Source organism: Haemaphysalis longicornis, unplaced genomic scaffold, assembly GCF_048455015.1.
Source record: "Haemaphysalis longicornis isolate Haplotype H1 unplaced genomic scaffold, Haemaphysalis longicornis Haplotype H1 scaffold_4, whole genome shotgun sequence".
Classification (NCBI taxonomy): domain Eukaryota; kingdom Metazoa; phylum Arthropoda; class Arachnida; order Ixodida; family Ixodidae; genus Haemaphysalis; species Haemaphysalis longicornis.
This window is the reverse complement of record NW_027526361.1, coordinates 9,841,132-9,867,659: the sequence shown is the minus strand read 5'-3', so window position 1 is coordinate 9,867,659 and position 26,528 is coordinate 9,841,132. Positions and strand designations below refer to the sequence as shown.

The window sequence follows — 26,528 nt, the reverse complement described above, 5'->3', positions numbered from 1 at the left end:
CGGGAAACCCTCCGCAACGCGTCCCCATTAAAAAGTAACAGCAACTTCTCCGAATCCTATACGAAGATGAACAGCGTTTCGAAGTAGCCGGCCACTTGCCGTGTGCGTTATTTCTTCACAATAGCAGCAGCAAGGGCACACTGCAAGGAAGTGGCCAAAAACGCCAGAAATACACGCACATCCCGCAAAATGACAGCGCCGCGGAAGATTACGACGCCGGCCCCTTCTAACGGGTGAAAAAGAACCCGCCGATAAGTTCGTGCCGAGAAAAGCAACGAGATTGGCTCCCGAAATGCGTTGTCAAAGACGGCTCGGATGACAAAGATAAAAGATGCCTTTCATTGCACTGCCCACGCATGCATGGAGGACTCGTTTGGACGCCTACTCGGCTCAAGTGAGGTCCCGCATCCCAAAGCGATTGTCATGCTTTGGGGCTGTGAGGTGTCCCGCGAGCCGATGGAATTCCATCGTGTGAGAGAAAAAAAAATACCCCTCGGTTTAAAATTGCCCGGCGCACCGGTTTTCCGAGCGGAGCTTACCCGGATAAACTCGTAATCTACAAACGCCGCTGTTCAAGAATGCGTTCTGCAGTGTGCGTGGGATCTCATTGTCACTTCTGTCCGTCTCTGTGATAAATGTATTGCATCGGAATAAGTTTGTTAGAATCCCACGGCACCGCGACACCGGGTGCGGCCCAAGGCTCAATGTTTACAGAGTTCCCTGCGATACCACGCGCAGTTTTTGCACGCCTGACGTGGAGTGTTGACGGCAAATTGTCACCGCCGGTGTACGCAAGCGAGCCAGGCTATACGCTCTTATAAAATTGGCATTCGTAGCACAATTCTGTGGAGTTGGGCAGCGAAGACCCAGCTGGAGCCTACCATCCTCTTCAGCAGTTTTCATCCGTTACGGCAACAAGCATGAGTCGCTTCCACGTGGATATATTGCCACCAATGATTGTGCACCGAAGAGGTGCCTGCGTAGATGCGTGCCAGTCTAAAGTGGGTACCTATTTTTGTTTCCCTTTTTGCTGTTCCCCTAGGAAAGTTAGCGTCGCCCCCTCGCTTTCTAACCGAGTTTTCCCGGTCAAAGCAACAGCCCTGACCGGCCTGCTCACCTCTCTTTCCGTTTATTTTTTGTTATTTAGCGGCATATTACCGCCCATGCTGCAAAAACGACCACGATCCCACATCGACATTTTAAGACGCTGTGAAATGGTGTGTACTTTAAAGAAGAATGTTGGAACTCCCGAAGCGGCCCACATCCGGGTTAATTTGCTGAGGCGTCCTGGTATCCGCACTTAAGGTATAATAACAGTGATATTTAAAGAGAGATATATGAAAAAAAAAACAATCAACCAGCGCACCAAAAATAGACTCACACGAAGCGATAAACACATATTGACGGATGGGATGAGTTTTTGGGAAGCGAAAAGTGTCCTTTACATCCTTGAGGAAGTCCCAAGGGCTTCAACGCCCGTGTATCTACATTTCGGCGCACGGTAACGATACCCAGGTGAACTAAATCCGCAGAACTGCACTACGACCCATCACATCCTACAGGAGTACGTCTGGGAGCGTAAAGCCCAGAAAATACTTTGTAGGGCCTCGGAACACATTAGACACCGATAACGCAATATTTGCCCGTTGAAAATGCGTAAAACGAACTTGGAACAAAGCTTTCCCGGAGTTGGTTTCGAGACTCCTAAAAGAAGAACAAGCGCAGAGCAAGCTACCGTGAAGAAAAAAAAAAGAAAACAATTTCGACCTCCGCTCCCTCAAACGGAAGGAAACGGTTACCACGCCCCATACGCAGTCACCAAACAAACCCGGAAAAAAACCCGGTGAAAGGCCTGTAATCTGAGACGCGAATATAATGTAACACTTCTATACCGGAGGGGGCCCAACAAAGATAAACTCTTGAACCCACTAACAAGAGAAAATATAGCCAACATCCGTCCACGCCAAGCTTTCATTTGGAGCTTTACCGCCACAACCTGCGCATATAATGCAGATTGGTAACGTTGCGAAACTGCAACAGCGCAACTTCTTAAATGAAAGAAATGGGGTGGCAGAGCCAGTCGTCCGAATGAATGCCCAGAACTCTTCTCGACATTCTCGGCAGCACATGAGCGCTTGCAAAATTCTTGTATAACGGCTGGGCAGCTTCTACTCTGCCCTTCCCCTTTCCCTTCTCTCTCTCCCTCTCTCCCTCTCTCTCTCTCTCTCTCTCTCTCTCTCTCTCTCTCTCTCTCTCTCTCTCTCTCTCTCTCTCTCTCTCTCTCTCTCTGTGCCGCGCGCGCACGCACACACGCACGCACACACACACGCGCACACATAGTGGCCCAGACAAAACAGAAAATGGTACTTCATTAAACCCAGCTGTTGGGCCAGTTGGTGCATTATGATTGAAAAATAGAGCGTGACTCTGACAACGACACAAAGGAACGGGACAAGCGCTCACTTGCAACTAACATTTATTTGTAACATCGCCTCGTATTTAACATGGTATCGTAACGCGTCCAAACGCTTTACGAGACCATGCCTCAAAACATGGTCTCGTAAAGCCAAAGGACAAGTTGGTGCGAAGCCGCCATGACAACCTAAGGCGAAGCATGTTGTTGTACCCTATATACAAAGGGTTACGCACAACCTGAAAAAGGTGGTAGAAACGTACAAAGCGCCGCTGGTGTTTTCTGTTCCTCAAAAACTTGGCCGCCTCTGTGCGTAAATTTCTGGCAAGCCTAAAACAAAAAACAGTGCGAAAAGAAGCATGCTGCGCGTTGTGCCTTGTGACGTCGGGGTAGTATATGAGAAACCGCTTTTACGCGCGGAGGCCTATATCGGCCAGGCAGGCAGATGTGTGAATGGCCGGGCACGCGAGCACAGTTCTTCACTTAACAATAAGAACGAAAATTCAGCATTAGAACGAAAATTAGAACGAAAGTCAGCATTAGAGCGAAAGTTAGAACGAAAATTCAGCATTTTTTTTGCACGTCTGCACGCAAATGAAAATATCGATACGTAAATTGAATGCTGTGCACTAATGCAGGCCCACTTCCACGCAAGCATCGCGCATATTCACACACGGTTCAACAGCATACATCAGAGGGTCATGATCTCCAGGCCGATATCGACATATGCACAGGCCGCACGCCGATGTTCGGGACTTTTTTTGGAGCCACAACTTTTCCGCGAACAGAGTTACATATGTTTGCCGCACTAATTAATTTTCGCCGCACTAGTTTGTCGCACTAACATACGTTTGCCGCACTAATCAAGGAAAACATGTTAAAATTTCGCTTGCCGTCAACCCTGAACGAACTGTAAGAAAAACATACTCCAGATGTGATAAACAAATCATTTAAAGATTTACGCAAAATATTTCTGTAAACCGAAACAAAGTGCAGGTAGCAATATCGTGAGTTCGTTTTCTGTTTTGCGTCATCTGAATCGCGCACATTTTGTTCTCTTGCATACTGTGGTTTGATGTAACACGCATTGTCCTAGCGTTTTATTTTACACTCCTTTTAATCTTACGCATGTTATGTACATCAGATTATTCTTGTTCTCCCATCCTGATGTTGTTTAACTGTGTTATTTATATCGCAATCGTTGTGTGTACATTTGTGTCCACAATCAGCTGCGTCTGCAAATTCACAGTCACTAAGTGTTTTTCTTTTTAACGTGCTCCGCTTTTTACCGTATGCTTTGTAGAGGGCACGGAGCCCCGTCAAGCCTTTTTGGGCTTTTTGTCCGTGCCCCTTAGCATCCTAGGATGTTTTAATAAAGTGATTTGATTTGAAAGTGATTTGATATTGTGCCTAATCATTAAAATCGCACAACCGCAGGTCACCAACTATCGCGGCACGTTGTAGTGCTTAGGGGGATCGCCTGAATTTAAATAATGCCTGCCCCGTGAGTTTCCATCACCCGTTCCTCGCTGAAAACAAGGTATAGCTTCTGTAGAAGCATCAAAGTTCCCGGCGCTTCTCTTTGTGCGATGAAAAAATGATTAAAATAATGAATTACACACTGACAGCTAAATGATTCTTCTTCTAGATTCATATCGGGCACAAAGCTTTGGTGCTGTCTTCTGGAACTAACACAGCGCTGAACCAACATGCACAAGAATTATTATGCTTGATATTCAGGCTCTATGTAACATGAGTTATGAGCGAAAAAAAAATAGTTCAGGTTCAACACTTGTAAACCTAGTTATCAAGAGCGAAAGCCGTAACGCGTGCGCAGGCAGCCCAGCCGGCGCTCCTTTCATGGTGACACTGAGCGACCAAGCCAAGCTGCGGCGAAGCAGCCGTCAAACCCTCGACTAGTCCCGTGGTACCGCAGCGGCGAGGCCCCGAGCCAGCGCAACTTCGGCGCCTTTCCGCAGCGGATTTCACGGCATGACGTCACACCTGTAACGTTTCCGCTCCGGCGGCTCAAGGTCATTCCGACGCGATGAATGACTTCGCGAGGCACGGCGTACTCGAGGTTTCGTTCTAAAAGCAGGCAGGGTTACCTCTTGTCCCATCCATCACAGAGATGCCAAATGAGGCCACAAATCTGAATCGAACTGGACGACGCTGTGTTGAGCTCGCACACCCTTCGAGCTGTGTCTGTATTCCTTGTTATTCTTTACATGCCGCGTATCACATTCTGCCAATTAAAAACGAAACGTCAGATTTTTTTATTTCCCTGATCTACTATCAAAATTACACAGAGACAGAGAGAGAGAAAGAGAGAGAGAGATAAAAACGTTTATTTATCTTAAAGGAAAAGAGGTAAGGGCGGAAGTGGTCAGCCTCCCAAGTCCAGGAGGCCGCGAGCCCGCGATGGTTCCAGTGCCCGGTCGACCAGAGCTTGTTGTTGCTCCGGAGCCGAGCTGGTCAGCGCAGACTCCCATTGCTCAGGTGATGGGTTGGGGAGGGGTTTAGGGTTGTCTGGGCATGAGTGCACCAAGTGGTAGGAAATGAGAGGGACGTTGCAAGTGCGGCAGTCGTGTTGGAAGAGTGATGGAGAAATGTGGGAGAGAACTGTGTGGTTGAAGTAAGCACCGGTCTGTAGCCGGCGCCAGATATGAGACTGTTGGCTGCTGAGAGTAGGGTGGGGCGGTGAATAGATCCTTCTGGGGTGCAGGTAGCGGGATAGGATGGCGTTGTATGTAGGATCGAGGGGTGTTAGAGAGAGGATTGTGGAGCCCTGGTAGCTCGAGGCATCTTGCCTTGAGGATGGGAATGCCCGGAAGTGCAGATCGCGGGCGGCAGCGTGAGCTGCCTCGTTCTCGGCAAGGCCCGAGTGGCCTGGGGTCCATACGATGGTGATTTCAAGATCTTCGGGCAAGGTCCAGACGAAGGGCGCTTTCCGGTACCCTGCCGTACTGATACAGTCGGCAGGCCTGTTGGCAATCGGTAAGAACTGTCACTTGTGGTTGGTTCTGGTGAGTAGTTGCAGCATGTGCAATCGCGATGGCCTCAGCCGTTGTGGGTGATAAACTACAATAAGATGCTGCTGTGGCCACCTCACCTTGCGGAGTAAGGGCAGCAATTGTGGTTCTTTGTGACCGGGGGTGCTGTTCAATGTCTGTGTACCAAACCTGGCGGTGTTCGGAGTATTTTCTGGCCAGATGACGGACGCGAGCTTCTCTGCGGCCCTTGTTGAAGGTCGGGTGCATGTGACGAGGTATGGGGGCTACCCGGATCTTGCACCGTATGTTTGGCGGGATTGGGTGCGGGGCGTCGTTGGAATTAGGGGGTTCTCTCCCTATGAGTTGGAGTACTCTCCTGCCTGGTGGTGTTAGGGACAGTCGGTTGAGTTGCACCGTATGCTGGGCTTCAAGAAGTTCTGAGAGGGTGTTATGTATCCCGAGTTGTAGCAGTTTGCAGGCCTGGCCAGGGTACCAGCAGGACGTACTCAGACAATGCGCGATTGTCTAACCGGGCCAGCGACGTGGCTAACATTCTACAGTGATGCGCGTAGCAGGGGCACTTGGCATAGTACATGTTCATTAGTTTGTTGTAGTTGGGATATTTCACACTCAGGGTCACTCGCAACACCGATGAGGTGTTCGTAGAGATGAGATGAGTAAAAGCTACGCCGAGCCGCAGTCGATAGAACATCGACGCGTGGCTTCGTTGAGACCTTGGGGATTTACGCAACCTGCAGTCAGGGTCCAGTCGATGGATCCTTCTATGTCGGTGGTCAAAGTGGGCACAGTAATTCGTCGTGGCGTTGCGGAGAATAGCGGTGAGAAGAGCGGTCGTGGCCGGTCTTGCGAAGCGAAAGCGCGCAACTTCGGCGCCTGCTGAAGCCTTTTTTGCCTGTGCGTGAGCCCATTCATTGCCAGCCAACTAACAATGGCCTGAAACCCACTGAATCCCCCAAACATGCCCTTGCTGCGTATTAAAGGAGCACAGCTGCACCACTTCTACAGCAAGTGCATCATATATTCAAACGTAAGTATAATATGCTCTCAAAGGTAAGTTTGAAAGATGCCAACAAGAAAAGGTAGCCAGAGCTGTAGGTGTTCCTTGACATGCGTATGCAATAAATGTTGAATGTTTTTTTATAGATCTGCTAGTCGACATCAGACTCGCTTTGAATTTGATATCGACTAGGAGAACGCAGCGTGTAGAAATACTCAACATTTGATGGTGATCCCTCGTAACCGCTTTTCAGAAACGGCCTTTTGTGTACTTCGGACGTCCCAGCTGCCCTATTTCTGCGCAAACCTTGAACACTGCACCTTCCTCTGCGCCTCAACGATTCGACACCCCCCCCCCCCCCCCCCCCCCTCACGGCTTGACTGGCCGGGGTCTGCATCATTGGAATAGAAGCAGGCCTTGGTATGATAAAGCTAGCAACGTCTCCAGCGCTGAATTTGCGTTCCTGTATAACGTTCCCTACTACTACACCACTCAAATGCAAATTCAGTTTGGAAATTTGGTTTTGTACGCGCCGAAGCAAACCTGGGCTATGAGTCGGGCAGTTGTGGAGGGCTACTGATTAATTTACACCACCTCGGAATCTTTAACGTGCGCCGAAATCTGGATACATGGGGTTTTTGTTTTTCGCCTCCGTCTGAAAAGCGGCCACTCCTGCCGCGATCGAACCTGCAACCTTGGGCTCAGCAGCGCAAGGCATTAGCCGCGCAGTCTAGCGGCGGGTGCTTTCAAATTCGATCGAGATCTGCGGGTGTGCTTTACCGTATTCTTATCAATCGACGGACAGATGCGAAAACAGCGCGGGAAGAGCCGTTTGTTCCGCATGGCTCACGCTCTGCGATTTTACGTTTTGCATTTTGATGAAAGCCGTTCTTTGTAAGCGAGAAAAAATGTGTATTGTTTATTTGGTACTATTCCCGTACCAATATGTGCACTTTTTTTTGGCGTCCAGTGCCTTCATTTGTACTTCCCGAAGTTGTAGAACCTACTCCAGGGACTACCACTCATGGGGATAGGCTCAACCCGGCTAATGCATTCGACCTGTATGCGGATTTGACCAAAGATTCCATCTAAAGTCACAGACGACGCAGCATGGTCTTCGGAATATGCCGAAATTATACGACTGATCGAGTTGAAGTTGGAATCCGCTTTTCACGACACCCGGTTATTAGAAACGTGGAGGACTGCAGAATAATTGAGACCACGTGCCGATCTTTAGCGTGCGCCATAATCTCGACTTACCGGAGTTTTCGTTTTTAGCCTCCATCAAGTAAACCGCCACTGCGGAAAATATACGAAACCTGACAAACCTTTGGACTCATTCCCTTGAGTAATCGACAAGATAGGACGTTCGCTTAAAAATACCATACGTCTTCGTGGTTGCCCCGACTGCAAATAGACATGATGGGTCGGAACAGAAATCGGGGTAGTCGAGATATTATCCAGCCAAATTGATGAGAGCTGTTCTCCAGATACCATTGGTCATGCGGAACGACTTGGTTCATACGTGAGCTTGCGATGTCAGCCTATAATAGTAGTATTGAATCACTACAATACAGAGAGTTTTCTCGGTCTTACATCTACATAAAGATCAACATTTTTGGATTGTACAAAATTGGTCAGTAGTAAGCTGTTTGCACCCTTCGAATCGCAGTCTTCGTCTATCTTTTTTTACCTCAAATATGAACAGCATCCCGTGAATAAAAAGCCTACGATTCACTAAACCGCCCAATCCAAGAACCGATTGTTGCAATTCAAGCCCAAATGCCAACGACTTCCTACAAGGTTTGTGTCGCCAATCGCCCCGTTCAAATTCACAGCTGGCGTCGAGGCAGCGGCGTGTTTATCCTCCTGGATTACCTGTCATTCGTACTAATATAGGTAAGAAGCGTAAAAACTAGATACAACACTGTTCATTTCCGTCACTGCACGTGAGATGCTGGTGTCACAGTTCAAATATGAACCTGTTGCATTATGACATAGCTGATATACCTAGGTGTTGTACTAAGATAAGTTATAAATTGTACACGTCTTGCAGCACGTTTAAATTCGGAAGCCGAATACTACTTGACGCAAACCTAAAGTTTCGCCAGTGCAACTAGCGCTTTATAGCAGATTATTACCACAGTTTCTACCACAAGAAATGACAACACGGAGGTCGCTGGCCAATGCATCAGAGGACATTCAGAACGACGGCATTTAGACAACATTTGGCATTAGGAACCCTTTTTATCCTCCATTGAAACCTGTATTAAGGATGTTATTCCTTGTGTGAGCTATGGTACCAAAATGCTTCCTCTGCTTTTGTTGTTATTTTCATACTAGAATGATTATGGTTATCCGACGCTTGCCCTGGTTGGCAATACAACCATTGAGCGACTATTTTTTTGTGGGCTCAGCGGGCCAACGCTCTATCTATTCCCCAGTCATGCACTGCACAAGAAAACGAGTTTGTTCGTATTCGCTCTTTATTCACCTTCTCTTAAATTGCCACCAAGGCCACTGGGACACTCAGACTGCTAATAATGTTTTCGTTTGGTATTACCAGCAGCACCTGAGCTCTCATCAGACGTAACGCACCTTCTTGGCCTCTGTAGCCATTGCTGCTTGTACTTCTAACACACCAAAACTTAAAGCTAAGTTCCTTAGAAACTATCACGCAGCAAATTTTTACGCCATTGATACCAGCCTTTGGCTCCTTAATTATTGTGAAAGCATGATGGTTTCCGAAAATTCGGGTTAGAGAGAGAGTCCCGTAGCCGACAGCCTGGATTTCTTGTAGCTGCTTTTTTCTTTTTCTCAGCATAATCTCAAATATTTGGATAACATTGACCATAGTTTTAGTACAAATGGCATTTTTCTTGCAAAAAGCGCGCCCTACGATCAAAGCAGACAGGCCCTTCCAGATCAACGCATTTTTTTCATAGAACACTTCTTGACCTTCATTACAGGACGCTGCCCAACGGTGCTTCCTTTGGTATCGCGGTTGGTAGCGGCACAGGAGTGACGCGCTCTGCCACAGTTCATCACGCCGTGTAGGATTTACAAATGATGTAACTTCCTAAGGCAATTAGTCTACGTGTTCACCCATTTTGGAGCTACGATTTCCTTCAGGGAAGGAGGACAGCTAAGCAGTCAGTGGCGTCAGCTGACATATTTCATCATGGAGCGAATAAACAGCTGAGCAAACATCCTTTTTTTAGATTGCTTAAAATAACCTGGGGTGCATATTGACTTATTTGTTAGCATCGAAGCTACCGTTTAAGTTCGTCACTCAGCCAAGCTCCATAACCAACGTGCGAATTAAGAGCAGTTAGCCGTGCCAAAAATCGCGCGAATAAGTCGTACACATTTGTGGAACGATGCCTCCATGCCCTGTAGATATATAAATGAAAGTGCGAACACTGGTGCCAATACCCGAAGATTCATACAATATAACTTGGCGTAATAACTGGGTACTGGAACTTCATATTACCGAACGTAAGTCTATGCGAATGACCCGCCGCGGTGGCTAAGGCGTTGTGCAGCTAAACACGAGGACGCGGGTTTTATCCCCGGCCGCGGCGGCCGCGTTTCTGATGGAGGCGAAGGGCAAAAACGCCCGTGTGTACGAGAGATTTGAAGATCCCAAAGAGGTCAAAATTAAGCGGGAGCCCTCCACTACGGCGCGCCTCGTCGCCTGCTTTGCGTCGGCGCGTTAAACCTTACAATCAGTCAATCAATCAAGTCTATGCGAATGACTCGGACGAAAAACGGATCTTTTCTTTACTATACGAACGGGCTGCCATCAGAAGTAGTCGTATCGTTGACTCAAACTTTGAAGTTTAAGCCGCTAATGACTTGAAGTGAGACATTTATATAATCGAACACATTGCTGCTCACTGCGCTATGAAAGATGCAACTTCACCCTGGGCCCATCTTCTATAAAGCTAGTTTTCTGCAAAACATTATTGAGCCCTAAACTAGAACATGCCCCTGCTATATGGACGTAATCCCCACCTTAGGAGCACCGACAAGTGCACAAGTTGGCATGGAGCCATAGGGACTAAAATAGCAGAAAGACGCAGGACAAAGAGAAGAACTACACAGGACGATCGCTCGTCCTGTGTAGTTCTCCTCTTTGCCCTGCGTTTTGCTGCGCTTTTAGTCACTATATAATCCCCATATTGATCCGGTTGAACTCTTATTCTGTTCTAGTTGTTAAGATTGGAGGTAGTAGCGTTGCTCTGAACCATTCCTGGTTTATTCACGAAAGAAAGGCAGTGTCAGCACCCCAATAGCAGAAAAATAGACAAACCTTTCTGCGGATCAGCCTACAACTTATGCATATGTCAAAAAAAAAGGGGGGGGGGGGGGGGAGAGGAGACACAGCGCGTTGTGTATTGGCCCCCTTTTTTAAAGCGAAGCTTTGTATGCCTCTTTCATGGCGGCATTCATCCGAGTAAAACGCACTGCAGGAAAAACCCCTTTACACAAAGGGTTTCACAACACGATGATGATGATAAGCGACGGCACGTCAAGCGCCTCAAGAAAAAACGCTTCCCATGGACAGAATCGAACCTGGTTTCTTCGCCTTATGAAGCCGAGAAAAGCGGCGTCTATCCGATTGCGCGATTCCGAAACGGTTGGAGCAGTTCAGATTTTGGACTTTGACTTTGGCTCAGGATGCTCAGGATGACTTTGGCTCAGGATCGCGTTTCAACCATCTTTCTCGTTAGATGAAAGAAGCTTTGATTTTTTTGTGGTCCTGTGTAGAAGTTTAAGGCTGACCGGTAAAGACGGGTAAAAATCTCAGAACTCTGCATTTTCCAGAAACGAATCCATTCATGCGCCTATAGTTGAGTGTCTGAACAGTGCTTCCACAAGCCTGTAAAGTGCGCGCCAGGCTCGTCTAGGACAAGCGCGAGCGCGGTTCCAGAGCATGCTGCGAAATCTGCTGGTGGCTGCTATGATGGAAATAGCTCGCTACTGCGCGTGCGCCGATCTCGGACAGCTTCGGGCCAGTTGCCGTTTCGCGTGGGTCCGTCTAATTTGCAGACGCCAACTCTCACGAGAGGAGCTTGGACTCGAATGCACCAAGAATGGCCCGCAGTGCTTTCGGTCGAACCTTTTGTGAGATTACGTAACTGCCCGCGGTGATGCAGCACCGCGTCAAACGACGCGCGCATCCCCCGTTTCAGTGATTACGACTCGCACTGCGGAAGACAAGCGCCCACTCGTGGCTGGGGCGTCCGCAATAACTAGACGGGCCCGCGTGAAACGACGACGACATGCATAGGTAACTCTCTTTTCTGCCGAATCATTTTTATAGCACAAACTCCGAAAAAAAATGGAACCACATTTCCGAAGCCACAGCCTCTGTTGTCAGCGTTAACAACTTAAAATGTGTTTTTACAGCCCAAATTGAGCCGATCAGAACTGCGTAAGTTATGTGTTTTGTTCGGAGATCGTCCTGCCATGAACATCACCGTGGATGAGTATTGTTTATGTCACGTTCCGTATTGAAAATATTACTTGTATATTTTTTGAGCTCCACAGAAGTGTAAAACCACCGCGTTTTCAACGTCCATTGCATTCGAAACACCTATACGGTTGCCTGCCGCTGCCCCCTATTTTGCTTCGGCACTATGGATATGTGTAAGCAAATAAAAAAATGACAGCCGACCACTCTGATCGATGCGATAACGTCGGTGCGGTAGTGAGATTCTGCTTGTGCGACAGATTTGCGTTGACCGCCTAAATTCAATTGACACTCCATTCCGTTTCTCGCCTTCTCTCATTTACTCCCCCAACCGTACTCGCCGCTCCGTCCTTCCGTCCACTTTCGCCGTGACTACAAACCGGCAACAACGCCGCCGGGTCTTTGCAAAATGGAACTACTCCTGCTGCGAGCGCATAAACAAACAAACGCCGAAGTGTTCCCCGAGGCAAGATTCCAGCGTCGCTGGCCTTTCCGGGTGACAGCGGGGCGCCGCGTTACACGTGTGCCGACACGAAAGCTTACCTTTGTCGCTCAGTCACTGCCGCCGATTTTCGGCTATCCGACAGTTCCCGAAAACGCACCACCGAGTCGCCTTCGGCGGGGAAGCGATCGGGACAATCCTTCCGCCGGCGTGTCGATCGGGAGCAAAAACAGCAACACGTGTTGTGGGCGCGTGCAGCTCCGGGGGTCGTCCGGATCGGCTGAGCGTGACGCGTACTGATGCGCCAACCGCACGGAAAATTTTGTGCAACCGAACTCACACCTTGCCAAGCGCAAACACAATGGGCACAGCGTAGCAGCGGCGAGGAGCAGCGGCTAGCTTTTCAATAGGCACTGCCACGGGCAGCAGATACATTTTCATCGCACGGGAGGCCGCCGCACTGTCGTTGTCTCCTGCTTTAGCGGCGCGATGACACAAGCGGCGGCGGCGTCGGACACAATGCGAGCGCCGTTCAGCGATCGCGGGAGCCGCCGTGCGGACAGTGTCATGCGACACAGCAGCTGCGCCATCGTCGAGCAAGAATAAGAAATGACCGAGAGCTCTGTTTGTGCTTTCGTCCCCCGATATCAACGCTCCACCGACGCGAATCAAGTACCCACACATGTCCTCCTCCCGCCTCGACGCTCTTTGTCTTGATCATAACAGATGTGCAGCACAACTTTTTTTTTCTTCTCGGCTGCGGTCTCGCGAAGCTTACATGCCTTGGTCATTGCTTGCGCAGTTTGATAAAATAGCAACAGAAAAAAAGAGAACACTTTCGCGAGGAAGCAGAGGACTCGGCGATTGCAGTGAGCAGCGCTTAAAACAAACATGCACGCGACAAAAACATCGACGCGATCATTCTGGGCCCAATTGTTCTGAGATCGCCCTCGATACGTTAACGTGAAACAAAACTGCAATGAAATTTTCTTTGCTGCATTTAACGTTTGCACTGATGGGTGGTTGAACCGAACTGGGAGCCTGCGTTTAGTCCTCTCATTCTGAAATTCTTTTTTTGGCCCGAGGGGTACGAAAAAGGACTCGTCAGACGGCATATGTAATTACGCGCCGATTTACAGCATGATAGAAAACTATATGTATGTTTTAACGACGGAGGTGCGTGTTATGACGCCCATCATGTTGTTATAATTTCATAAAAACGTTGAAGTAATCAAGAAAATTTGTATAGGAACCAATAACAAAGCAAACCGCGACTCAAATCTTCGTTTAGGGGCAAGAGAGGAGCAATTAATTCCTGACTACAGGGTGAATTCACTTGGGGAAAGCATTCCAGCCCAACCATCCCCAGCAGGATTCATGTGTTTTTTTCTTTTTTCTTGATTTTATCTTGAAGGGTAGGTCACCTGTGTAAATAAAAACACCTTACGGACGTCGTTTCTAACAATATGTTTATAAATACACGTTCGCCCATTAAATTTTTATTGGTTACAAGCAAGAGGTGTTTTCCGAAAAACATCAGATAAACAGTGAGGTAAATTGTTTTTTCGCATTTAAATTTACCTTATCCCCCCACCTTGCACGCTTCATAGCGTGAAAATGGTGGTAGATGTATTTTCTTTTAGGCACCCACACTTGTTAACTTGGCTCTCAAGCATACGCGTACGGCCCTCTGCCCCGAAAGGCAAAAAAAGCAAGTGACCACTTGCAGCCGGACAAATATCCCGGGCGCAGTAAGGAGGAAGAAGGTCCGGCTTTCTCCACTCGGATTTGCAGACGGCGAAGCACCACGAGTCATTGTTTGGCTTTGCTTCCGAACACGCGTCAGGAGTGTCGCAGGAGTTTCAATATTGCCGCAACGGCGAAAGACAGTAGCAGGAGGAGGGAAAGAAAGTTACTCGGGGCACTTAAGTTACGGGTTTCGAAGGCAATACTTATCAACCAATCCTTTCCTGCTGCACCATATTTGTGTCTCTATTTCTTCTCTTTCTTTCTTCATTCTAGGCGCGAATTACTTCGCTTTAGCTCCTTCGGTCTCTTTTCTGCGAAATAGTTCGACAGGCAGGTTGGTGGACCAGAAACAGATTTCTGCTTGGCTGAGCACCTGTGGTGCTCAGGTGCCGTCACACCTCACTTATGCAGCGGTACGGACTGGTTTAGCACTGGTCTAGCGCAAAGGCAACACGTGGCATCGCACTGCGGAGACCGGAGTTCAATACCCAAATTTTGTGTTTTTATTTACTCTAGCGGCGGCAATTTTCTGTACCGGACAACTACAACAAGAACCAAATTGAATTTTCGCAGAACGGGGCAGTTAAGGCTTCCGCACTAAAATACCCATCGATTTGACTATTTCGACGAGTGCTGACATTTTTCAGAGTCCAGTCGCTAATCGGGGCCTCGCATTTTGGCTCGACGGCGTGCGAACTTCTGTGGTTCAGGCATGTGCACGCCGTGTTGTATTTGTGTGCTTTGTCCCAGCGTTAAGTTTGGTTTAACCATATAGTTGACTTTGCAGCAAGGCGCGCTAATATATCCCTTTGTCGCGACGTATAATTGAGCACAGGGCTCAGAAGACGTCGGGCTAGCTTCGCCCTGACAAGGGGCCGGTTAAAGCACTCTTCTAGGGCATACGCCTTCCCACACAAAAAGACGCGGCCTCACGACGGCGTTTTGCAGTTCTGTTGCTGTTTACAAGACGCCCTGCTGGATCACGTGGAGTGTCCCTCAAAAGTTACACTGTAATAGCAGGCAGAGATGCAGCGCACCTCAAGTGCGAACAACGCCAGGAGGGTTTCGCAGGAAAGAGATATAATTTATGGCCTACCTCAGCCGAAACAGACGGCAGCTGTAACAACAATAAGTTATGTAGCAGACGGCATCGCGATTGTTCACGGGAATCAATCCTAAAACACCTTCAGCGTAAGAAATCAAAGCGGTTAAAACTTTGCATATTCCGTCGAAAATGCACCGCTTCAACCTGACTCGCAAAAAAGACGTCTCCTTGCGAGCGAATTATAGCCCTAGCGAAAGGTAGCCACAGAACACGAACACGTAGCAACACGTGAGCCCGACAGGAAAATATATGCAAAGCCCACGCTTGATTTCCCGTGACCTGAATCCGCTCTACCAAGTTCCTGTAACGAACCTGTTCCCGTAACGAGCTTTGGCCTAGTGCTAACTGCCCGTTCATGATCTTTCCCTGTTATTCTGTTTGAATTTCGGAATTGCGCAAAGGACGGGTCCTTCCTAATATGGCTTGTTACGCGTTCATTCTTTTCTATTGCGGAGAATGCGTGACGTGCTTCATACGACCACTCTATTTTATTTTTGTAAAACTTCGAGGAGTACACTTCGCATTCCGGCCAGCTTGGCCAAAGAATAAGCTGCAACGCATTGTCACGGTTACTCAAAGCGTAGGAAAACCAGAGACGAGAAATGCCGTGTAATCACGTCTCTGTAAATTCTGAGCTCTTGAGTCAATCCTTTCTCTTTTTGGTGCCCACTCATTTTCAATGCTCGGAAAGATGCCGCACCACTCATTTTCGCTCGTTACCCGGCATGCACGCGGCAACTGCGTGTGAGCATGCCACCCACGCTCTTACTGCAGTACTACGAAAAATCGGCAGCTATTTGGGTTGAAATTTACGGTCGAGCACGCAAGCTCGGGCAGCTTCAAGTATGCTTACATTTGCCTTCTTGAAATCTCAAGATTATATGTTTAAGGTTTGCGGTGCCTTGCGCTGTCTTCCTGCACAGGCACGAACGGTTCTGGCTATTTATAGAGTTTGGCCACAAATAAACACAAGAACAAGTAATCAGGGAACCCCTTTAACGTAGAAAATTGGGCTGGTTGGTACACATTTCAAACACATAGCCCAAAAATACTGGGGCTGTGCAGTCACTGTTGTCGTCTCTCTGTCCCTGTCTTCTTTTTTTTTTTTTTTTGTGCTGACGCCTTTAACCCCTTTAATTAAGCAGTGAAATTTGTTATTCAAAGTTGAGACTAGGCCTTAGTGTACCTAAGCTACAGCGGGCGATAAGGCGCCTCTAGAAGGCTGCAGATTAGTTTACACTACGTGGCTTATTTACTACACGCCGAACTCTCCCACAGACGGCCCTCCCAATACGGCCTCCACCAGAAATAAAAGGTCCGCGTCTAGGAACAACACCTTAGCCGTTTGCCACGGCATCTGCCAACATGAGAAAAGTCATGTAAAAGTGCCAAACCTGAATGCCTTTCTCCGTCAGGTGGGCTAGCACGGCTGGGGTGTCCTGGAAAAGAAAGAGAGGCTTTTAAATTTGCAAGAATACGTCACTTAATTGCGTGCATGTAGCAAATAACATTTCTCAGAGCAGCGTTTGGAACAAGTATAAATTGCAAAAGGACTACGCACCGAACGACACTTCCCGGCGCTAGCTTTTCATTACTCCCCGTTTTCCTGAGATTATCTACCGACTCAACACACCCTGTAATCCTAAACTTTTACAACTCTGTGCAGCCCTGACGTGTCCGAACGGCCACCGAAAGTTTAATACCTGCTGCGAGTCGAACGGATGCCTCCGTCAGGCTTCCAACACTTTTTTCTAGCGCGTAGTATTCTTTAACTCTTGCAGACAGATTTCTGTCTTTCTTCCCGCCTCAGATTCGTGCGCGCCGCGCCACATTTCCACTTACGCTTTAACAGTAAGAAGCAGAAATAAAAAATACTGGGCACTGACGAACAGAATCACAACGACCTCCCCAATCCGGGCACCCTCAAGCGAGTAACTAAAATTATTCATTTTACCTGGTGGTCAAACAAACAACTTTGACTGCTCCAGTAAACGTTTATTTCTCCTCCTCCAAGGCATGAAGGCGATACAGAGAATGATGGAGCACAAATGTAGAATACGCATTTGCAGTCGGCAAAAGGCTTGTCTATAACGGTCGAGCGGCGTGCTCTGGACTGCGCGGGAGACACCTAGTGATAACGCCTGGTTTGAGATAGGTAGAATGAAAGTGCGCGCTCGCCGCTGCTCCAGTCCGGCCATGGTAGAATGTGAGCATGCGGGGACCGTATCAGCAGTATCAGCGTGATGGATGTGTCCCTCCTCCCTGTGACGGTCGCGTTGGCTTCTAAATCTTTTTTTAGAGTAATAAGCGCTTCGTGCCTGCGCTTCCGGGCTTGGAAACAAAAGCCGGGATTAGTCGCCTACGCGCGCGCTGTGGGAGTTTGTCGTCTGCATTAGCTTTGGCGCACAGTTGTTCATTGCGTCGTCGTTCTGTCAATACGCTGCATGAGCACCGCGAGCACCACTATCCGGTTTCCGTGCTGGGCTTTGCACGTCACTGCTCACGGGCTAACGAAGCGATCACGGAAAGATATCTAGTCACACTAGAACACCGGCACCTATGCGTTTTCGGCTATTGTTCGTTTTCTCGCATACAGAAAAAAACTGTCTAAATTGCGTAGGGCTCCACAAAAATTAAACGTTGCACATAGTTAAACGCGCCCAACGCTGTACTAACAATTCCTTATCTCCACTATTGTTTCCCGGCCCGGCAGCGCAGGCAGCGCTTCTCACGGCGAAAGAAGGTACGGAAGCCAATGCGACGGTTACAGCGACAAGGAAAACAGCCATCGCGCTGATGCGGGTCGCGCATGCTCACATTCTACCGGTCTGGAACCAGGGTTATCACTAGATGTCTCCCGCGCAGTCCGGAGCGCGCCGCTCGCGCGTTATAGACAAGCGTTTCGCCGACTGTACGTGTAAAAAATTCTAACAAATCACAAGAGTGGCCATGTCAGCGGGCCTCCCGTGAATAATGCGCCGAAACATTACTCTTCTTTGTGAATTTACATGATAAAATTCAGGTCGTAAGAATCATGGAATTTCCGGTCAACCTGTTCCGGCTTTTTATTAACACAGCCAATAGGTTGACCAACACGGTAACGAAATACATTTCCAGCGTATTAGATTTACTGCTAACCACGTCGGCAAAATTTATTCAGCGCTGCTTTAAAAAATCAAAGCGCTGTTCTTAAAAGAAACATGGTTGAAGCGGTATTGTCGGCCTCTTCGGTCAGCGAGCTAGTCACACCACGACAACAAGCTATTCTAGTAACCTCGCACCACGCGAACTTTCGATCGGCCCACGTGTTCGTGTCGCCGTCGTGTGACAAGGAGCTCTGCGAACTCGGAAGTCGGCGTCGCCGTCGTGTCGGTCTGGCCAACGCGCCTTCACGAGAAGCGTGGTAATACAGTAAAAAAGGTAAATATGAACGAACACGATAATGTTAAGCGTGCTGCAGGGAGCGCTAATTAATCAAAAGCGCCGCCGCGATCCGCCGACGCTCAGCAGACGACGTTTCCCTTCGCCGGAAGTGAGAGAAAGAGCCGTCCAATTGCAAGATTTATGCCTCGTGACGCGCATAGGGGAATCGATGACGTACTTAGAGGAAGATGGCGGGGCCCAAAAACATGCAGGTAAGGGTGGCAACGCGGCAACAAACTTTGCAACGAAGGTGTGAACTTTCCGCTGCCCGTAAAAATATACTTTGCACGTTGACCACCCAACCTAACGATTGCGCTAGTTCATTTAGTGCGCTCAAAACGCCTTTTAGGGCCCCTTTAAGCACTAAACGCTCGCTTTGATGTGGTTTCTGCAAGTACTAAACGGGCACTCCACGAAGATATTAACTCAGATGAAGCAGCTCGCTAATACTTTAGTGAAACTATAAAAGAACTCTACATGCTTGATGGAATAAACTTAAAACCAGTCTTTCTCCTTGTGGAGTACAGGGGAGGAGTGCGGGTTGCCAGCTCGTAAATTATGGCCTGCGGTGCCAATTAGAATGGTGTTGGATTTCTGCATTTCGTGATAAGGGCCTTAACACGAGAACCCCGGGGTATTTTAAAACGTGTGAAATAAAAGGAGAGAAAACCCTGGCGAAATAAGGAAATGGCTGTAGGATTGTAACATCCACATTGAAGGCCTTTCTGAGTAGAAGCAAAAGGAAAAGAAAAAAAGCAGCAGCAAGCCCGCCATCAAAGACTTCTAGGCCACCGTGTTTATTAGAGTCCTTGGGGCATCACTCTTGATTTTGTGTGGCGGGACGACGGCAGAAAAGAAGTCTTGGGGCGAGGAGGAAACCACGGCGGGAAAAGAAACGTTCCGATTAAGGGCTCAAGTTGCAAAGTGCTGCGGGGCTCTATCGTTGTTGGGGAAGTTAGGCGCCGCTGTGCCGGAAACTTTTTTTCCTTCCTTATTCTCCCCAGTGTCTTTCGTTTCCTCTTTTTTCCTTCCACGACGCCTATTCTTCAGTGCCAAAAAAGTACATCTCGCATCCCATGTCGCTCCCTCTACTCGGCTCGGAAACCTAATCCATGAAGAACCGAAAAAAGCCCATTTGCGAAGAAAAATTGGACGGCAGTTCAAATTAGGCATTCGCCGCTGAGGACCTTCAAGATGCAAGAGCAATCGCAAAAAAACTTGGTGAAGCAGATAACCCCCCTCCCCAACAGAAAAAAAAAAAGGAATTGCGTCCAGCAAGGACTTGAAACTTGGCTGCTTGCATGGCCACATGCTGCACTCGCCTAAAAATGTTACTCGCTCTGATCATCATGCGTGGTTGATTAAGTACTTTTGCGGCACGGTCTTGTGATGTTTCTTTACAAGCGAAAAGTTGTATCAAATCTCCAAACCCCTTTTAAGCGGCTAATGGTAATCGAAGTTACTAGTAAGAGTCGAAAAAAGGAAGCATTGGCGGTTCAAACAGAAAATAATGAACATGAGTGCACCCGCAGACGCACACACAGAAAAACAATTAATATAGTGCGCCGCGAATAAACCGGAGAACCACATTGGGAAAAAAAAAAAAAAAGAAATGTGGGACACCTGATCAAACTGCAGAATGAAGCCAGGCAAATGGGTTGAACTTGAGGAGAACTTTGTGCTGGACCACTTGCTGCCAAATTAGTGGCATGATGTCTAGCGCAAGAAGATCAAAACAAAAGAGGACACACGCATGCGCACTTCAGCACTACTTCGTACGTTTTACGTCTTTTGCTTGAGTTCTCATCATGTCTGTGCCACTATAATCATCATCATCCACCATTATTATTATTATTATTATTATTGTTAGTAGTAGTAGTAGTAGTAGAAGTAGTAGTAGTAGTAGTAGTAGCATTGGCCACGTGACAAGTGGGAGATGATAATGACAATGATTTATGGTAATTATGGCAATACTGTAAAACAAGTTCAACGGCAGTTTATAATATTTACGTCCCTTTGTGCAAATTTACGACAATTGTAAACTACTTGAATGTTTTTAGGACGACGCCATCCGGACGCTGAATAAGCGCCTCCCATTCGTGCAACCGACTGGTCGATTTTAGATGCGACGCATCTCTTTAACTCGCCTTGTCCCGCGTCGTTGTCGCGGCGTAGTCCGCATGCTCGGCGCGGCAGTTGTGCACTCCGCCGCTCTCACCGCAGCGCCATCTGTGCGTCAGCGCGGTCAGCTCGCTCCCGTCTCCGTGCCAGCTGTGCGTTAGCGCGCAGCTTGAGCTCGCGCTTGCGCTCGGTTAACACATGCGCATGCGCTGCTATGCGCTGCTATGCGCTGCTCTCTCTCATTCTGCTGCATATAAACGCGGTAAGTGCGCCGCTCCGCTTAGTCGTTCCGCCGCCGGCGCTCCGATGACGCAACGGCAACCCCCGATGCGCCGCATCTACCCCATGGTTCCCCTCGCGGGAAGATGGTGTAAATTTTTTTATTGAACACCGACCTCCAGAGTATAAGTACATGATCGCGCTGCGCATAAAACAGGCCTCTTACTAGAGAGTTTTAGCTGACCGTTTTCGTCGCTCCGCTCCGGTATCGGCGGCCCGCTCAGCGCAACCGGAGCCAATGCCGTTCGCGACCAAGCGCGCCACGCATGCGCAATGGCGCTTCCGCTTGCTATCGGAGCGGAGCGGACCGTGAAAGACGGTCAGCTAAAACTCCCTACTGCCACGTCCGCCTTGATAGACAGCGACCTGCTCATAGCAGCCGGCAGCAATGGGAGCCAGGGCGCCGAAAACTTGCTGTGTAGGGACGGGGCGCTCCGTGAGGTGACGCTACATTTAATGCCCAACCTCGCCAGCTTCGCTTCGCTCGCAAGTGCAACCTGCCACAGCTAACATGAAATGAATACTGGTCGATCGCACTGATCTACGGGTCAGTCTAGACCGGCTTCTCAGCCATGCAAACTTCAACGTCCACAAGTAAACCACGCTGCTGCAATATCTGACTGCTCGAATAGCATTATTTTCGAGCGTTCCCGTTCGATAAAACATTTGGAAACACTATCGGCTTTGGCTTTACGCTCTGAAGCTATCTTTTTAGGTTTACATGGAACGCTTAAATTAGCATAAAGCAGCTCCAACAAAGCATTCGGTGTTTGGAAGCGCCATCATTCTTGCGCGAAAACAATGTTTTTCAAGCGAAGTGCGCGCTAATCGACGTCACCTTCAAAAACCGCTGAGCTGTTTTCACCGTAACTGCAGCCACGCTTGAAGACGCTCCGTCAGGGTCGCTTAGAAGGCCGACAAATGGCAAAGTTGGGAAAGACTAGTCCTCGGACAATGCGGGCGGTGAGAAGCGCAGTTATCTTCGGCATGTTTATATTAGAGCCACTGCCCCCATTCCGAAGCGGTGACAGGCGCCTTTAAGTTGCGGTAGGCGCTTTAAGGTATGGCAGGCGCCTATGGGAGTTGCGGTCAGAGTTGAAAAGCTTTGGTTGCGGTGGGAGTTGCCTTTACTGGAAAGAAGTTGCCCATACCGTGCGGCTGCAGCTCGTGCTTAGCTATACGCGACAAATACCATCACGTACGATATGTTCACTGAACGTGCGATGCAGAAAATTTACACCGGATATTACAGAATATTGTTTCGCCAAAGCGCTTTTTTTTTTGGCTAGGTTTGCCACCGAGCCTTCTACCTATATGTCGACAACTTTTTTTTTTTTTGAATTTCTATCCATGCTGCTGCGACACTATCCACAGTAGCTGAAGGCCAACCAAGCCTGCGTGCTCAGTTTTTGCGCTTTTTTATGTACTTGTGCCATGAAACTCGTCGGAAGCCAATGCGAATTGACCGCGCACCGAGTGTTTATTCCTGTCGTTTCTTCGGATGCACGCTGCGAAACAGTGCGCGCCAAAGACTTGCTCGTGTTTACTTTTTCTTATCCATGCTATAGAACAAGACGCGCTTAATATCTCTGTGTTTTAATATTTTTGATTTGCGCGCGCTATGAAACGCATGGAACGCTATGGAATGCGTTAACAAAGGGCTAACTGCTGTGGCCGCTTCTTGCGGATGACATCCGGGTGGGCGCGCGCACGGTGGGCGCCATGGCCGGTTGCGCGCTTTTGCCAACCTAGCCAAATAACAGCTTCGCGTTTAAAAAGCTCTTATTCAGGCAAGCCCACAGAAGGTGTGCACTTCCCCCGCTGTGAATCGTCAAAGACAGCAGAATGGACCGGGAAAGAGATGAAATAACAACGACGGCAGGCCGAGCAAATGCGCATCCAGCGGAGAAATGGAAATCGAATGCAGCGCAAGCCGGCGAGTGGCGTCGGAAAGAACTAAAAGAAGCCGAACAAGCAGTAACAAATTCTGCACGCAGAATCGCCGAGCCTGGGCGCTATCAACATAAAGTTTTATGCTAAAATTAATGGCTGTCAATAAAGCCGGTCGTGTTTATTGCTTGAGTGCGTTTCTTGCAAACCAGTACAAAAGGGCGACACAACAGCACTTCTTTCGCTGACCTAAAACAAACTGCAACGAAGGAAAACAGCTGTATTAAAGCTCAACTGGATGGTCTGCGACATCCTGAAGGTCTCTTCTTTTCCTTGTCCCGTCCGTATGCGCAGTTTTACGTATAAGTATGATGAACCAACTAGCCCAACAGCATGCATTACTGGACTACGACAAAGCACGAACTACAGTTAAATCGGAAATGACGATTCAGGGATTTTATAATAGAAAGCTAAACCGTTAGGCCTATCTATATCTCAATTTAACGTCCACGAGAGCGATTGTGCGTCATACGCGTGGCTTTAGAATACACAAAGTGTCACTTGGACGCTGCGCAAAACATAAGGACGCCGGAAAATGAAAATATTTTTCTTCCCTCAAATGCGGGAGAAATGTAAATCAAACGCTTGTTATAGAAACGTTCGGTAAGCGTTAGAAAAGCCCCAGGTGTTCCCAACCAATCCGAGGCCATGAAACCTCAAGTTCGGCCCTTCGCACCAAATGAGATTACTAAACCAAAAAAAAGGGGAAAAAAAAAAAAGAAGTCTGTCCCAATCAGCTTCGGAGGCACGCGTGAACGCCCGGAGAACAATGAGAGAGGTGAACACAAGTGAGGTGAAAAAGCTGCGCTTCGGTGCAGCAGAGCTCAATTCTTCCCAGAATCGAAGAACAAAGCACGGTTATCGCCATTTCCAAGCTCGGACCGTCCGTGAAGGACAAGGATGGCGCGAAAGAGCAAGCAAAAGGGAGAGGTTTTATTACTTTTTTTTTCTTCGTTCATGTGTCCTAAGAGGGTCCTTCGCTTTCTGGCATCCTGTTCATTTTACATCGCAGTCCTTCTTGAGTTCGCGATTCCGCGACGTTTTTGCAGCTTTCCGCGTTAGGGGCCGAAATATTCGGATCCTTTATTTCTGTCCGGCCGCAGATCGCAAGCGAGCGACGTGCGTGGCTTCCGCGTAATTTAATGTGACGTTTGCTCGCCGGTATTCAGTGGAGTATGCGGGAATCTCCCAAAAGATATCTTCCCGGGTCGTGCGTAAAGTGGCTGGAATCTCGGGAACTGCGCCGGAAAGATAAAGTCACCGGAAAAAAAGGTTCAAGCACTGGCACGCGGGAGGAATGCGGCCCGTGCAGAAGAGTGAAGTGAGTGACAAATAAAAGGCGGACAGGACGCAAGGTCGTCGGGGACGAGCGGTGATTTGGCAAGCTGGAAATGTCCTGGAAGGCTTGTTATCTTTAAGAAAACGGGCAGACTCACGCCTGAACAACAGGTAATGTCCAAAAATGTTCCAAATAAGGATGAACGATTCGCGCGAAATAAATAAAATGACGGTAATGCGCGTGGAGAAACACGGCGTGCGGCTTGCAACGTACGCCACTTCTATAAATACGGCTTCGATTTTCTGTCAGGTCCCGGAGATTCCTCCAGGACAACGAAGAAGAGCAGAAGAAAAGAGGGAACGCACACAGGCGCAAACCTGCCAAGTCGGAGAGAGACGTCGCACCCGAACCGACCGAATCAAAAAAAAAAAAAAAACGCGCCAAGGAGCGACGTAACGGTTTGAAACAAAATATTCGCCTTTGCGTTGCTTTATTTTTTCACTAGTAGGGTTTTTACTCCTCCGAAATTTTCTTAAACTTCATGCTTCTGTTCTAAACTAGTTCTGTCTTTCGGAAGAGCCTCGGGTCTTTTTCTTTTCTTTTTTGGGTCCTCCTTGAAGCTTCTTTTCTAGTTGATCTTTTCAAGTGCTTCCCAACATGGGACGGCCTTAACGTACTATGCAGGGGCTCGCATAATTATTCAACATAATAAAAAAGGTCTGAAAGTGCTCGTTATTCCAAGCTATGATAATCAATTTCATTCTAATGTGGTGCTTCGCTCTTGAATGGGTGAATCTATAATTCAATTGAAAAAAAAAATACTTTTTTACCATCAGCTCGCAGCGGAAACTCTCGTCTATAGGTCCGCTGAGGCATCTTGAGATCGCATTGTGAGGTTTGCTTAAACTGTCATTTTTTTTTTTTTTGACATCTTCTTGCGTGCAGTGCGTATGAGCATGAAGAAAAGAAAGGGTTTTTTTTTTTTGGCGTAACGTCATGGGTTCTCCCATGAGAGAGAGAGAGAGAGAGAGAGAGAGAGAGAGAGAGAGAGAGAGAGAGAGAGAGAGAGAGAGAGAGAGGCCAAGGGGAGGGCCGGCGGTTAGCACTTAGGAGAAGCATGTCGAACATATCAGGGGCGCATGATGGGCCTGCCGACTGCACGAAGGTGTGAATGGTGTCCGTTGAAGGGTGGATTCAATGTGGGCATCACTGTCATGAGTTACACCGACAGTTATGAGGGGACGTAGAGTGAGGGGATGATGGCGGGTGCCGTAGCGAAGAAGATAAGAGCTATGGTAAACAGTGTGGGAGATAAGAAAAAACTTTGGGGGGTACCACGGTTGGGAGAGTCCAGGGTTGGGGGTTTCCTAACTAACGTTTGGGTTTGGGCTAGTTGGTTCATCATTATTCTGTGAAACAGCGTTTAAACGAAGACAGCAAGAGAAGACGCAGACCACGGACTGGACTGGAAATGACTTTATTACAATAAAACCTGCAGTGGGCTGGAGTCTGTTACGACCCCCGCCCCGACGTGGCCCACCGTCCCATCTTCTCTGCGGCCCTACTAAGCGCTAGCCCCTTTGCGGCGCCCGTGCCTTTCGAGCGCAATGAAGACCTGCTGGATGGCCAATTCTTAATCCGTCTTGCTGGTTGACTCGATGGTTCTTTGGAGTTCTGCCGGGTATTCTTCGAAACTTGCGCCGTCTGGGTCGGAGGAACAATCCCAGATGACGTGCGACCGGTTGGCCGGCCCTTTCTTACACACGCTGCATTGGGCATTGGGGTCTTCGTCGCGATACATGTGGTGTAGCGCTGCCGGTGACGAGACCGACGCCGTCAGTAGCCTTCTGAAATACGTTGCCTCTGCGCTACCCAGCGCCCGGTGGGGCGGAGGATACGCTCTTCTCATCAGCCGCATGTTCTTGAGTGCTTCGCCGTAACCCGTGGGTCTGTCTTTAGTCTCCTCCCACCATGCCCACTCGGGAAGACTCCTCACACTGGGGGCGCGGTGTGTAATTGCGCGCGCCTCCCTGTGGGCCGTCTCGTTGTCGTTCGCTGTGTACGGTGAGCATTCGCCCCCGTGCGCGAGGATCCATCTGATTTCTACTCTTCTTTCTTCTTGGACACCCGTTTTTTCGATTATCTTGGCTGCCTTGCTGCTCACTCGGCCATTCGCCAGGTTACGGACGGCCTCTTGCGAGTGGCTCAGGATCGTGTCGCAAGTGGCTTCGGACATCGCCAGGGCTATGGCGATCTCTTCTGCCTCGGTGGCGTTCT

At 48.6% G+C, this 26,528-nt stretch overlaps 1 protein-coding gene across 2 annotated transcripts in view; it reads right to left on the bottom strand.

Moving 5' to 3' along the window:
* Positions 1 to 26,528, bottom strand: part of LOC144178228 (dopamine D2-like receptor) — a 773,504-nt gene that overhangs the window by 490,866 nt on the left and 256,110 nt on the right. Inside the window, exon 3 of one of the 2 annotated variants that reach the window (XM_077705925.1) lies at positions 16,594 to 16,638. The gene's annotated coding sequence lies outside the window, so the exon portion shown is untranslated. Of the gene's footprint in view, positions 1 to 12,446; positions 12,899 to 16,593; positions 16,639 to 26,528 lie in introns of those variants that run through there. The other variant, XM_077705924.1, reaches the window with a different exon arrangement.